Source organism: Podarcis raffonei, chromosome 9, assembly GCF_027172205.1.
Source record: "Podarcis raffonei isolate rPodRaf1 chromosome 9, rPodRaf1.pri, whole genome shotgun sequence".
Taxonomy (NCBI): Eukaryota; Metazoa; Chordata; class Lepidosauria; order Squamata; family Lacertidae; genus Podarcis; species Podarcis raffonei.
Window position 1 is genome coordinate 35886878 of NC_070610.1, and position 14361 is coordinate 35901238.

Consider the following 14361-nt stretch of genomic DNA (forward strand, 5'->3'; position numbering starts at 1 on the left):
TACCTCAGTTTAAGAACAGCCCTATTTACAAACTATTCAGTTTACGAACTCTGCAGAACTGGAAGTAGTGTCTCAGTTTGCGAACTTTACCTCGGTCTAAGAACGGAAGCCAAATGGTGGAAGGGCACCGGTGGCGGGAGGCCTCATTAGGGAAAGCGCGCCTCAGTTTAAGAATGGTTTCGGCTTAAGAACCGACTTCCGGAACGGATTAAGTTCGTAAACCGAGGTACCACTGTACATGTTTATTCATGGGTAAACTTGTTCAGATGTCAACTTGTTCACATGCTGTTACACATAATTGTATAGGCCTAGGTACTTTAAGTTTATAAAGGGAAGGATAAAACAGATAGGTCACTATTTCCTGAACACAATGCCCATCACACTCAGAACAGTGTTGCATTTAAATTTGGAGCATCTGTCTTCCCTGTGTTTATGTGTTAAACAACAACAGGGAAGTAAGTACAATTTGAGCTGTAGAACTTACAGTGGTGTGTTTGGCAATTCCAATATGCTCACAGTGTGGACTGATTTGGTATGCTGGTGGTTTACTAAAGTCACTCAAATTCAGCCCTGCAGGCAAGCCCTATGTTAAAAGACCATTAATTAGACATTTCCAAGAAATGGCATTTAATACCGAGGTGCCAGTAATCAAAACAATACTCTTAAATACCCTCCACATTGGTATGACTTCCCAGAACACATATTTCATAAAAGAAAGGAATTTCTTTTTAAACACAGCAGTGATTTCCCATAATAAATTGGTTTCCTCAATAAATGGGTTCCCTTTTCCTATTTGGAACCCATGTCGGACTCATTCCCTGATCAGATGTTTCCTTATTAGCCCATCAGTTACTGCACAGTTTTCAACACACAGTGAAGGAAAGGCCGTGCGTGCAAACACAAACACACACACACACACATGAGATACTGGTGTTTTCTGGCATCTTAGACTTGTGTAGGTGGTAGTACTGCAGACAGATTAATACCCACATTCCAAAGAGTGTGCCCAATTTTAAAGACAATGCCAGCCCCAGGCCAAGTAGCTTTTATACAATCAACTGTGTTGCATTCAAAAGGGTTCTCTGACCTGGTACACAATGAAGTCACCAATAGGAAAGAGTGTTCAATTATAGGCAAAACTCCCTAATCAAATTTGCTTCACCAAAACTTCCATTTGCCTTAAAGGGTAGAAGATATAGGTGCATATATGTTTTGTCCTATGAGACAAATAATAGCATTGGGTCAGGGGGTGACTTAAAAACAGCAAGATTGTGTGTGTGTGTGTGTGTGAGAGAGAGAGAGAGAGAGAGAGCGCTCTTAATTGGAAGAACATTCTGTGCAATACAGTTACAGTGGTACCTCGGGTTACAGATGCTTCAGGTTACAGACACTTTAGGCTACAGACTCCGCTAACCCAGAAATAATACCTCGGGTTAAGAACTTTGCTTCAGGATGAGAACAGAAATCGCAAGGCAGCAGCAGGAGGCCCCATAGCTAAAGTGGTGTCTCAGGTTAAGAACAGTTTCAGGTTAAGAACGGACCTCCAGAACGAATTAAGTTCTTAACCTGAGGTATCATTGTATACTAAATGTGTTGGTAAATGGGTAAAGTGAGAGAGATGGCTAACTGCATCTGCTAGCACAAGAGCTAACATAAATCACCATGCAGCTTCAATTAGTACTGCCAAACACCCCTCCCCCCAAAAACCCCCACCCTTTGAGAGATCAGTCACATCTAGTTGGGCTCTTAAAAAGGTCTCCCCCCCCATTGCTTTTTTTTTTTTTTTTATAAATTTTTTTATTGCTTTTTTCCAGAATCTAAATCCATCATCAATAACACAACAAAAGCGGTTTTACAGAAAGAAAAAGAAATTAAACAAGAAAAAATTCATTTTTCGAAGTCTTTTTTTTTTTTTTTTTCATCATCCACTGGACTTCCCCATCTCCTCCATCCCTGCATTCTTTATAATAAATATAAACAGCAAATTAATACCTTGTTTCCTGTGTTTTTGTATTTTCATCTAATTATTCACTCTGAAATTAAAACTTTTCTCAATCATTAACTTTGTTTCTATCAACTCCGAATTTCAATACTGAAGCATATTTACCTCAAACCTTAGCAAATTTTTAACATTCATATATCTTATAATGTTTTTGTAAATAGTCCTTAAATTTTTTCCAATCCTCTTCCGCAGCCTCTTCTCCCAGGTCTCGGATTCTGCCAGTCATTTCGGCTAGTTGCATATAGTCCATCAGTTGTGTGTGCCATTCTTCCAGTGTGGGTAGCTCCTGTGCCTTCCAGTATTTAGCTATGAGAATTCTTGCTGCAGTCGTTGCATATAGAAAGAAGGTTCTGTCTTTCTTAGGTATCCTCTGGCCCACAATGCCCAAGAGGAAGGCCTCTGGTTTCTTCTGAAAGGTATACTTAAATACCTTTTTCAACTCGTTATAAATCATTTCCCAGAAGGCCTTCACCCTCGGGCATGTCCACCAGAGGTGGTAAAAAGTTCCTTCAGCCTCCTTACATTTCCAACATTTATTATCAGACAAATGGTATATCTTTGCAAGTTTGACTGGGGTCATGTACCACCTGTACATCATTTTCATAATATTTTCCTTTAAGGCACTACATGCCGTAAATTTCATACCGGTGGTCCATAACCTTTCCCAGTCCTCAAACATAATGTTGTATCCAATATCTTGTGCCCATTTTATCATGGCTGATTTGACTGTCTCATCTTGAGTATTCCATTTAAGCAGCAAGTTGTACATTCTTGAAAGCACTTTCGTCTTAGGTTCAAGTAATTCTAGTTCTAATTTTGATTTTTCCACCTGGAAACCAATTTTTTTATCTTTTTTAAAGATCTCTAAAATTTGGGCATAGTGAAACCAGTCTCGCACCTTCCCTTTCAATTTTTCAAAGCTCTGCAACCTCCAAGTGTCACCCACTCTTTCTATTATTTCACAGTATTTTGCCCAGCCACCCCCCATATTAAGTATTTTTGTGGCTTTAGCCTCCATCGGTGATAGCCACCTCGGAGTCTTGTTTTCAAATAAGTCCTTGTATTTAGTCCAGACAGAAAACAGAGATTTCCTTACAATATGGTTTTTAAACAACTTATGAGACTTTACCTTGTCGTACCACAAATATGCATGCCACCCAAAAGCATTGTTGAACCCTTCCAGATCTAGGACATCAGTGTTTTCTAGCAAAAACCAATCTTTCAGCCAGCAGAGGGATGCAGCTTCATAATACAACCTTAAGTCCGGCAGGGCAAAACCCCCTCTTTCCTTTGCATCTGTTAATATTTTAAATTTTATTCGGGGCTTTTTGCCCTGCCAGACAAACTTCATAATGTCCCTCTGCCACTTTCCAAAACATTCCACTCTGTCCACGATCTGTAGGGTCTGGAACAGAAACAGCATTTTTGGCAATACATTCATCTTTACTGCTACAATTCTTCCCAACAAGGAAAGTTTCAATCTTGACCAGATTTCTAGATCCTTTTTAATTTCAGACCAACATTTTTCATAATTATCTTTAAACAGATTCAAATTTTTCCCAGTCAAGTTGACCCCCAGGTATTTCACTTTATTAACAACGTTTAGTTCTGTTTCCTTCTGAAACCCATCTATTTCTAAAGGTGTCAAGTTTTTTGCCAAAACCTTAGTTTTTTGTTTGTTTAACTTGAATCCCGCCACCCGACCAAACTCAGAAATTAATTCCAATACTCTTTTTGTGCTGGACACCGGCTCCTGTAATGTCAAAACCAAGTCATCTGCAAAGGCCTTCAGTTTATATTGTTTTCCTCCGACCTGTATTCCTTCCACCTGCTGATCCTTCCTGATCAAATTTAGCAAAACCTCAAGGACAGAAATAAATAGCAAGGGTGATAGGGGGCACCCCTGTCGTGTTCCTTTTTCAATTTTAAACTCTTCTGTCACCACATTGTTTACTATCAATTTAGCCTTTTGTTCTGAATATATTGCATCTATGCCATTTTGGAACGCCCTTCCCACTCCCATCCCTTCCAAATTCTTCTTCATAAATTTCCAAGATATATTGTCAAAGGCCTTCTCCGCGTCTATAAATATCAAAACTGCTTTTGTGTTCAAATTTGTCTGTAGAAGTTCCAGAACGTCAACAATGTTCCTAGTATTATCTGACAAATGCCTGCCAGGGAGAAAGCCTGCTTGGTCTTTATGAATAACTCCATTTAAGACTTTTTTCAATCTATTTGCCAAAATGTCAGCAAAAATCTTGTAATCCACGTTTAGGAGTGAGATGGGACGGTAGTTCTTAAGTTGAGTCTTTTCAGATTCCAATTTTGGTATCAAAGTGATGAATGCCTCTTTCCACGATTCTGGTGCCCCCTTCCCTTCCATAATTTGATTACATACCTCCATCAATGGCTGAGTCAGGTATTCCTTCAATATCTTATAGTATTTGGAGGTAAGTCCATCTGGGCCCGGGGATTTGCCTAGTTGCATGTTCTGAATGGCATTTTCGATTTCCTGTTGGGTTATTTTATAATTCAGGTCAGTTTGTTTGTCTTGTGTTAGTTTTTGTAGGCCATAGCTTTTTAAAAATTTATTTATTTCAGTCTCCACTTGGGGTCCTTGGGAAAACAATTTTTTAAAATATCTCTGGAAACACTTTCTAATTTCCTCTGGTTTCTGAATACATTCTCCTTCAACCTCTAGATTGGTAACAAAGTTCAGTTTTTGTCTCTTTTTCAGCTGCCATGATAGCAGCTTCCCACATTTATTTGCCGATTCAAATGATCTTTGTTTCATCTGTTTGATTTTCCATTCAACTTCTTGATTTATCAGTTTTACATATTGTGCTTGATGGAATTTTATTTCTCTCAAAACTTCTTTTGATTTTGGATTTAGTCTCAACTTTTTCTCTCCGTCTTTTATCCTTTCCAAGATCTTATCCTTTTTACCGTTCCAGAGTTTTTTCTTAATAGAATTCTGCTGTATCAGAAACCCTCTCATAACAGCTTTGCTTGCGTCCCAGATTGTTTTTTTTTCCACCGAAGTGTTCAAATTTAGTTCAAAGTAGTCCTTCATCGTCTTTTGGGCCTTCTTCACTATCTCCTGGTCTCTAAACAATGCATCATTCATTCTCCATCTGAAGGATCCAGCTGGTGTAAGTCTCAAGTCCATTTTCAAGGGGTTATGGTCGGAGCAAGTTTTAGGGCAGATCTCTACTTTTTTGGTCTTGGGTGCCAGTCCTCTAGATATCCAGATTTGGTCGATTCTTGTCCAGGATAGGTGGGCCTCAGAAAAGAATGTTCCCTCTCTACCTAGGGGGTTCTTTGTCCTCCAGATATCAATCAAGTCCATATTGTCTGTGAGTTCAAAAAAAGTCTTTGGTAGTCTGCCATCTTTAGTCACGTTTTGATTTTGTGACTTATCCATGTGTGTGGAGACAACCCCATTCATATCTCCCATCAGAATGATGTTATTATAGTCCATATGGTCCAGCATTGTCTCATGCAGCTTCCCATAAAATTCAGATTTCCCCTCATTTGGTGCATAAATTCCAATTATCAAAAATTTTTCTCCTTGTGATTGTATTTCGATCGCCAAAATTCTTCCTTGTTCATCTTTGAACACAAATTTTGGTGCTAGGCTCTCCTTTGCATATATCACGACTCCCCTTTTCTTTTCTTTAGCTGATGAAATAAATTCTTGGCCTAGTCGCTTGTTTATTAGCACTCTTCTGTGGAGCCTAGTCACATGGGTTTCCTGGAGACAAATGACGTCTAGTTGTTCTTTCCTCAAAATGTGAAAAATCCTTTTCCTTTTTTCAGGGGAATTTGCCCCATGGATATTCCAACTAAAAAGCTGCAGAGACATCCTGGATCAGCTTGTTAGCCGATGGGGTTGTCTCCCTTCTCGTCTATGTCTGGAGGTGGATCTTTTGTACCAGGCGTGGGGGGTGGCCAGGTACCTGCTGTCCCTTTTCGAAGGTCCTCCCCGTGATCGTTTAGGAATTTTTCTTGCTCTTCTGCTGTTCTGATTCTCACCTTCTTCCCTTTCAAATTAAAAGATAATCCTTGGGGGAATTCCCACCTGTAAGGGATTGTGTTGTTTCTTAATAATCTTGCCAGATCCTTGTATGTAGTTCTTAAGTCCAACAATTGTTTTGGTATGTCTCTGAAGATTTCTGCTGTCTTTCCCTGTATCACCAATGGGTTTTTAAAATGTAGGCCAAGTATGTTGTCTTTTTCTTGCTTGTATCTCAATATGATCAAGCAATCCCTTGGTTTATCTTTCTTGGCCACTCTTCCCAATCTAAAAGCGGTGACGATTTTGAAGTCTTTCTCTTCTGCCAAACCCCAGAACTTGGATATTTCTGCAGTCAAAAAGCCAGCCAAATCTTCCTTTTCTAGTTCTGGAATATTTCTAATCCTAAGATTACTTTCCCGGTTTTTCAGCTCCGCCATAGACAGATAGGCCTGTTGTTCAGTGACCTGTCTACTCAGTGGTCTTACTTCCCCTCTTAATTCCTCAATCCTTTTTTTGTTTTGGTCTGCTTTCGTGTTTGCGTCCTCAGCTAATTTTCGGTTCTCTGATATAGTCTTTTCAAAATTTCCTATCGCCTGTGTGTTTTGAGCAACTTGGTCTGTCAACTTATTAATCGTTGCTGTAACCTGGTCAAATTTAGCCGCTTGTTCATCAGCTTTCTTATTTAATGCTGCCAGTTGATCCAATATTTCTTTAGAAATAGGGTCTAATCCTCCTGCAGCCATATCCTCCAAAACTGGCTGTTTAAATTGTCCTTCTTGCAGACCTGTCACAATTGGAACAGATGATCTACGTGGCTGCACAGGCAAAGTTGATTGCAATAGTTCAGTTTGTTTTGCTTTCTTGGCAGCCCTTGTTTTTCCTGCCACACTCATTCCACAACTGTCTAGGTTTCAAGGTCAAATTGTAAATCCCATGGGAAAAGCAATCATCCAGGCAAAAAGATTTCCAAAACAACCAGCAGTTCTCAGAGGTTTATATTTCCACAATCCAGCAGGGGGAGCTCCCGAAAAGTTTCCACCATTTAATTCCCAAATATGGTAAAATCCAAAATAAGGGGGGGAAACCCTCTAAATTCACTTTAAACTGCAGATGATAAAGGTTCTTTGCGAAGGTGTGAACAACAGTTCCTTTTTTGTAACTGCAAAGTAGCCCAATGTAACTTTATGTCTCTATACACAGTTGCCACAGTCTGATGTTACTTTGTATCCAGGCAGCCCGTGACTTCCGGAGGCGGCGCGAAACAGCAATGGCGGTCCTCTTCAGTTGTTGAAGAGGGGCTCCGCGGAAAAGGGTCGTGCGCTGCGGCACAGCGACGACCCGTTTAGGAAAACCACGGGTAGAGTGAGCCCGTGGCCGTGGGATTCGGCGGGCACCAGGAGCGACCTCGGATACGCAGAAGGGACCCCGTAAGGGGCTCCGGAACGTGGAGGGGGTAGCGGTGCTGTGAATCCATCGCTCTTTCCGCGGAAGCGAAGCCGCGCGGCTGCTGCTGATGAGCGCTGACCTTTCTTCTTTGAACATTTGATTGGAAACAACAAACTCGTGAGTAAGAAATTTGAGGCTTTATTTGGACATCAAATTGGTGAATTTCGGCTGAAAGCGGGAGACGCTAAAAAGGAAGTCAGTCTTCCGTCCCTGTTTAAAGTACTGAGCAAAGTTTTTTTAAAGCGGAAGCGTTGAAAGGAGTTTAAAAGAAGTTGGAACTTACCCTGCAAGTTTGGATTTGATTGTGAGACTGTGCTATACCTCTCTATATTTTGTGGATTATAAAGTTATAAGCCCCCCCATTGCAATCAGAGTGAAAAATGTCCTCAAACAAGGGTACCAGTCATAGTTCTGCTGATGCAGTAAGGTTCCAGGTGCAGAAGTTAAAAACCTAGCATGGAAACATGCAGAGAGCTCTTGCTTGCCAAGCAAACAGAAAATATACTTGGCTTAGAAGTAAAGAGGTAACTCTCTTGGAGGAAGCACACATGAATTACCAAAAGTTATACATCCACCTTATCTATAAGTATGAAAGACAGTTCCCAGAATTGCATCACACCAAAAAACTGGGGGGGAGAGATTTTGAGATTATGAAGAGGTTGGGATTATACTGATGGGCAAGGGACTCTGTTCTCAGTTTTAGGACCCAAGTTAAACAAAAACAAAGAACCTGCCCTCTGTGACATAGATGAGAGTAAGAACACAACTTGACCAGACACTGATGTCATCATGGGCAGGTTTAGCGCCTATCCTCAGCTGGGGCCCAAAACCTGTCTTTCATGTGTGTTTCTGGAGGCCCAAAATCAAAACACATGTACTAACTCTAGCAATTGACTTGTTCTAATTGAACCACTGAGCCTCTTGGGCTTGCTGATCAGAAGGTCAGCAGTTCGAATCCCTGCGACGGGGTGAACTCCCGTTGCTTGGTCCCAGCTCCTGCTAACCTAGCAGTTCGAAAGCACACCAAAAAAAGTGCAAGTAGATAAAGAGGTACCGCCCTGGCAGGAAGGTAAATGGCGTTTCTGTGTGCTGCTCTGGTTTCGGTGTTCCGTTGCGCCAGAAGTGGCTTAGTCATGCTGTCCACATGACCCGGAAAAACTGTCTGCAGACAAACGCTGGCTCCCTCGGCCTGTAAAGCGAAATGAGCGCCGCAACCCCAGAGTCGTCCACGACTGGACTTAACCGTCAGGGGTCCTTTACCTTTTTAAATTGAACTGCTGGTCTGGTAGCCTTATCCAAAGGCTAATTGTGATTTAGAGACTTAGGTGTATCTACAGGACAATCTTAGAAAGGTTTGTATCAGTTTAACAACAAAACTTATCTCCCATGAGCTATTTTTCTCCCATGAGCTATGATGGGCATATGTGGTGCTGTAAATGACAGGCCTGGTACTCTGTACAGAAGTGTGTGCATGCACATGATTCCTGCATGCCCTGCCTCACTGCAAGTGCATTACCCAGCTTGAAGCCTGGTGGAAGACTGTGCATGGGCTTTTGTTTGCACTGGACAGACACATTAAAATTTGGCAACCATCTGTGCAATTCAAACTTAAATGTAAAGCATTTTTCACATGCAGGGTTCTGTATGTCCAATACAACCGTCTTTCTCTTCAGAGAAGGCAAATACCTCAAAAAGAGAGTTAAGCTATGTAAAGTTCAAATGCATCTGACACTATATGAATAACGCAACAGATGAGGACTGATTCATTAATCTTAGCTGTAAAATGAAACTGGTTAGATGTTTCTTTTGTAGCAATCCAATGAAAGACTTAGTAAATCTTTCATGTCCATTTGCTTAATCATAGGACAAATAATGGATGAAGTCTGAAACTGTACAGCCCATTTCCCATGAATGTTGCCTGCTGAAAGGCTGAACTGAAAAGCAGGTACTTGTCTCTGGGTGCAATGCAGGTACAACTGATATCCATTTTGCACAATTCACTTGTGATGTACCAGCCTGTCAGTGCACATGCAAGTACAGTAGAATCTCAGTTTTCAAATGTAATCCATTCTAGAAGACCATTCGATTTCCAAAACGTTCGAAAACTGAGGATCAAAGGGCTGTCGGCAAAGTCTATGGTGAAAATTGAGAAATGCGCCTTGGAAGCCATTCAACTTCCGAGGCACGTTTGAAAACGGAAGCATTCACTTCCTGGTTTTCGGCGTTCAGCTTCCGAAACTTTCGGCAGCTGAGACGTTCGAAAACCGAGGTTCCACTATACATCTTTAAGGTACAGTCATTTAAAAACAAAAATGAGCAAATATTTGTTATTGTTCTGCTTATCCTATTCAGCTTTCTACAGTCTACAAGACACTTCCCAAAATGTGCATACTGTATTTTTCCATATATAAGATAACCCCTCTTTTTTTGAGCCTAAAATTAAGAAATAAATATTTTAAACATTCCGTGTATAAGAGGACCCCCAATTTTAAACTTTAAAAAATTGGAGGGAAATATAGTCTTATATATGGAAAAATACAGTACACTTATTAATTCCTTAAATGATCTAGAATACTCAATACGTTTTAAGATCACCCAGCCCCATAAGTTTGAGACTTTCCTCTGAGCCTCTGCTCTGCAGGGCTCCACTATCTGGGTGGCAATGCAGGACAAGGTCTTCTCTACTGGGGCAATAATAATAATAATAATAATAATAATAATAATAATAATAATATTGTAGTCCTCTCCATAAAAGTAGTCTATAAACATAAGGCTCCAAACACCCAAACTTTCCGATCAGACATCTGAATGGCATACTCATCACTGGGTAGGGGATTACCCATGCAGCTTTCACTTTTCCAGTTGCTGCTGATGCGACTTTCTCCACACACTTTAGATGTAATATGCATTTTTATGTGGTTGCACTTTTAGATTTTCCAACACCACAATGAACAAGCTATCCATCAAACCATTCAGCATATTGGCTGCTGAAATGTATAATCTTGTGATAAATATGCCAATTCAATAATTGAGTGTTGCATTTACTAAAAACTCTAAATCAAACTTCACTGGTAGATGCAAGTCTGCGTAGACCTTCAGTTTCCATCTGTAATGATTTTAGAACTAGCCACTTATTTTGCATTAGCAAACCAAACTGAAAGTTTTATTTCTTGATTTAAATAAAAGCAACAGCCGCAAGATAATATTTCATGTTAGTTTCCACAGCAGTGGCTACCAATATTTCCTGTTTCTCGCAGAAACTTTCTGGCAACCAAGTCATATGGCACTGCAATGCATTTCTAAGTGGATTAGATCCAGACTAAATTAGCTATGCTTTAGTCATGGGCTAATTTAAGATCCCATTATTCCAATGGAACTAAAGTGTGGCTAGGCTGCAATCCTATACAAACATGGGGGAGTAAGTTCAACAGAACTCAAAGGGGCTTACTTCTGTGTAGACATGTATAGGATTGTACCATTGCATTGGAATGCAACTCAATTGCATTTCTTTTAATGACTTCTTCATCTAACAACCATTCTCATAATAATCGAAGTATTGATAAGTCACTGGACTAAATAAATCCTCTCTTATCTTTCACACTAAGCCAACTCCAGCCACTAAAAAAACATACCCCTGAGTTATAAAAACTTACATGCAATCAGACATAAAGGGGACACTTTCTTAGTCATTCCGTGCTTAGGATCAATTGCCAATGACTCAGTAAAACTTTTAGGCAAGTTTCTTGAGGTCAAGAGATTTGCCAAAAGATAAAGGTTTCCTTATGAAGTACATTACAGACACTATCAGTTACTCGTCCTACTCATTTCATGGTTAGCATCTGTCTAGTTAATCACAGGCTCTTTCATCTGCCCAGAGGCCATCAGGGAAGACCAAACGCCAGTAAGACACACAGCACAATTCTCCTCCCCATCTCCCCATCCATAAATCATGCAGCAATGTGTGTGTGCGTGTGCTCCTAAGCATTCTTTGTTAGATGATAGTACTGCAATCATTCCCATAATGTCCATAAGAGAGACCCCTCCCCACTCAATACTACAGTTTAATTTGCTTCTTAGTTTAAACCACACCATGGTCTAGCTAGCACTACACACAGAATATTTGTTTCTTCATCCATACGCCTTCTAAATTAAAACACACACATCCCCATTCCTATTTTTAGAGTGGAGTTTTTCATATTCCTTCATCTAATACAGATATAAACGTTCCCAAACCAGACACTGGTTTCTTTTTGAAAACCAATGTATCTCTTTGCTTTCCAAGTTTCTGTAAACACATCATTATATTTTAAAAAGGAGGGTGGGTGGGGGAGTCAAGTTTTACTTTTCCCAGCATTCTTCTTAATTAGGTGTCTGCTGCCAGGAAACTTTCATGTACTTTGTGTCCAGTTTGACCATTTAAACAAATGTCTACAGCAGTCAGCGAGATGAACAGACAGAAAGGAAGAAGGAACCCACAGGGGCAGTTGCTCTGCAATTTACAAAGCTATTGTAAAAGTACCACCACCACCAATTTCTCTCAACTCTCAGTTTGAGAGATCTGACAAAAACAAACCAACAGCACGAGTACACAAGTTGACATTGCCAAAAGGATCCTGCATAACTTTCGTGAGTTTGCCAATGACCTGTTGCACTTTGAGAAAAAGCATGAGAAAAAAATCCTTGAGGTTATGGGCCACTTACTTGACAAAACACTTCTGGACTATTTGTTAAATCATGGGATGGTTTGGAAGACTGGCCTCAATTCAAAACTGCACGTATCCCTTTTTGTGTTTTGGATTTTACTATCCTCACTGAAACTTTTAAACTTGTTTATGCTGGAAAGTATGCTTACCCTGACCTTTTCTGCTTTCCCCAGTGGTATTTTTGCTTTAAAATGAAAAGAATAATCTTCCTTAAAAGTGCAAAAGGAAAAAGAAAAAGTTGCATTTCCCCCCCCCCAAAAAAAACCCCTGCCTATGTGTGAGAAATCACACATGCACCTAGACTGAAACAGCTGCTGCCACACTGGCATCCCAACTGGACTTGAAAAAACTAAAGTGATGCCAAAGACTGCAAATAAAGCAGGGCTGCCAAAGCATGTCTCCAATTACAGAAAGATTAACTAATACAGGAAGATACACAGAAAGAATCGGTCCAGAGTAGAGCCCAGTGCAACTAGCTAACATATACGATCACGTTACACGATTCTATGTACGGAACTGCATTAAATCAGCCATCCTACAGCTTCCCTGTTCAGCATATTTACTTACCTGATACACAAAAGGCACGCACAGAACTGCTACACAGAAACCCTCTCATCTTACCTTTCCTGCGTCTAGTTCACCCCAGTGTGCAACGTCTCTCCATGAAGCGGTAAGGCAGACCAGCTGCAGCAGTAATACCAGCACTTTGGGAACTGAAGTGGAGTTGAGCAGGTACTCAGTGATATATACAGATTAGTCAGAGGAGAGAACACCAACTTCATGACTCAGTGATTCTTCACTAAGGCTTTCTAGCTCTTGCAGTTTCACAATAAGAGTCCCTCCAAGGTCCCGGGAATCCAAGCAGTCAGTTGCTAAAAAGCAATGTTTGAAAGCGGGGGCGGAAAAGGGAGAATACTGTTGTGGTCTTTCATTTCTTCTGGGCTCCTCTTCCTTCGCCACAGTCTGCTAAAGCTCTCTCAGGGTCACCTTAAAAAAGGCAGGATTTTGGAATGTTTTAAACGTCTCCATGGGGGGCTCCTGTCCAGATAGTAGCAGGCTGCTTTAGCAATAGTCTCTTTTCCACGGTGCCTTTGTGTCTGTTTCCATTACAAATTACAGAGAAATCTCTAATAAATCAAGCATGAGAAAGAAACAGCCTGGGTTTTGTGGTGTTAGTGCGTTTTAAAATGGCAGTGTCTGAAAGAGTTTTGCCACAGGTTCTTACAGCGGCACGGGATGGAGATTATATTTTCTTAGGTGTCACAATAAAATTTTTTTCCCAAGAGAAGAGAGTGGCAGAAAGGAAATGTGTGGCATAAGTTTAATGAATAGGGGAATGACTGCTTTGCTTTCCAGAGAAATACTGTGTTGCCTTTTTTGACCCTGTACACCAACTTAGAGGGTGGTTGTTGGGGTTTTTTTTTGTAATATTAAGTAGTTTATAAATACTTTTAAATAAATAAATAGTGCTGCAGTTAAGCCATTATTAAATAAGATCTATGCATATTTGCTACGAAGACAGTCACAGTGTATACTACGGGACTCTCACAGAGAAGAGGCCAAAGGTAGATCTCAATCTACTGACAGATCTCTGGATGCTTTGGAGTAGATTTATGATTTATTTATTTCCTTTTTAAAGCATCAGCAGTAACAAAAGGGTGCCTCAACTTTCCTTTTCAGCTCGGGAGAAAAGTGGATTTTTGTAAGAATGGATTCTGAGCTCATTTCTAGTAATGAAAACAAATTATTGGGCTGTAATAAAATGTGTCAGAATTTAAATGTGGCTCACCCCCCCGACTACTGTTTTTCTCATTGTCCCTGTTGGAGGATCTCACGGTTCTGTTGAAAAGCAAAAACAAAGTAGAATCACCGGCCTGCATTATGCCCATCCCAGTGTTAGAGAATGCTTTGAACAGTTTCCCTATGTTCATGTATCAGTCACTAAAATGATTTACCCTAAAAGCAGCCTCACTAAAGTATATCCAACCAAACCCAACCTGGTGCCCTCCAGATGTCTAGAACTACAACTCCCATCTGCCCCAGATAACATGGTTAACAGTCAACAAGGGTGAGAGTTGCAGTTTAACAACACTTGGAGGATACCAGTTTGGGGAAGGCTGGTCAATAGAACAATACACCTTTAAGGACCAGAGACTTCAGATTAAAGCACAATTCCATGCTGTTATCTCATA

At 40.4% G+C, this 14361-nt stretch overlaps 2 protein-coding genes across 4 annotated transcripts in view; one reads left to right on the forward strand and one right to left on the reverse strand.

Annotated features, from left to right (window-relative positions):
• The window catches only part of CBR4 (carbonyl reductase 4), a 291935-nt gene that overhangs the window by 80142 nt on the left and 197432 nt on the right, over window positions 1–14361 (forward strand). The window lies entirely within an intron of this gene.
• Window positions 1–14361, reverse strand: part of PALLD (palladin, cytoskeletal associated protein) — a 215441-nt gene that overhangs the window by 61270 nt on the left and 139810 nt on the right. The window contains exon 1 of one of the 3 annotated variants that reach the window (XM_053402877.1): window positions 12791–13201. The exons of the other annotated variants lie outside the window; for them this stretch is intronic. The gene's annotated coding sequence lies outside the window, so the exon portion shown is untranslated. Of the gene's footprint in view, window positions 1–12790; window positions 13202–14361 lie in introns of those variants that run through there. 3 annotated transcript variants of the gene reach the window in all.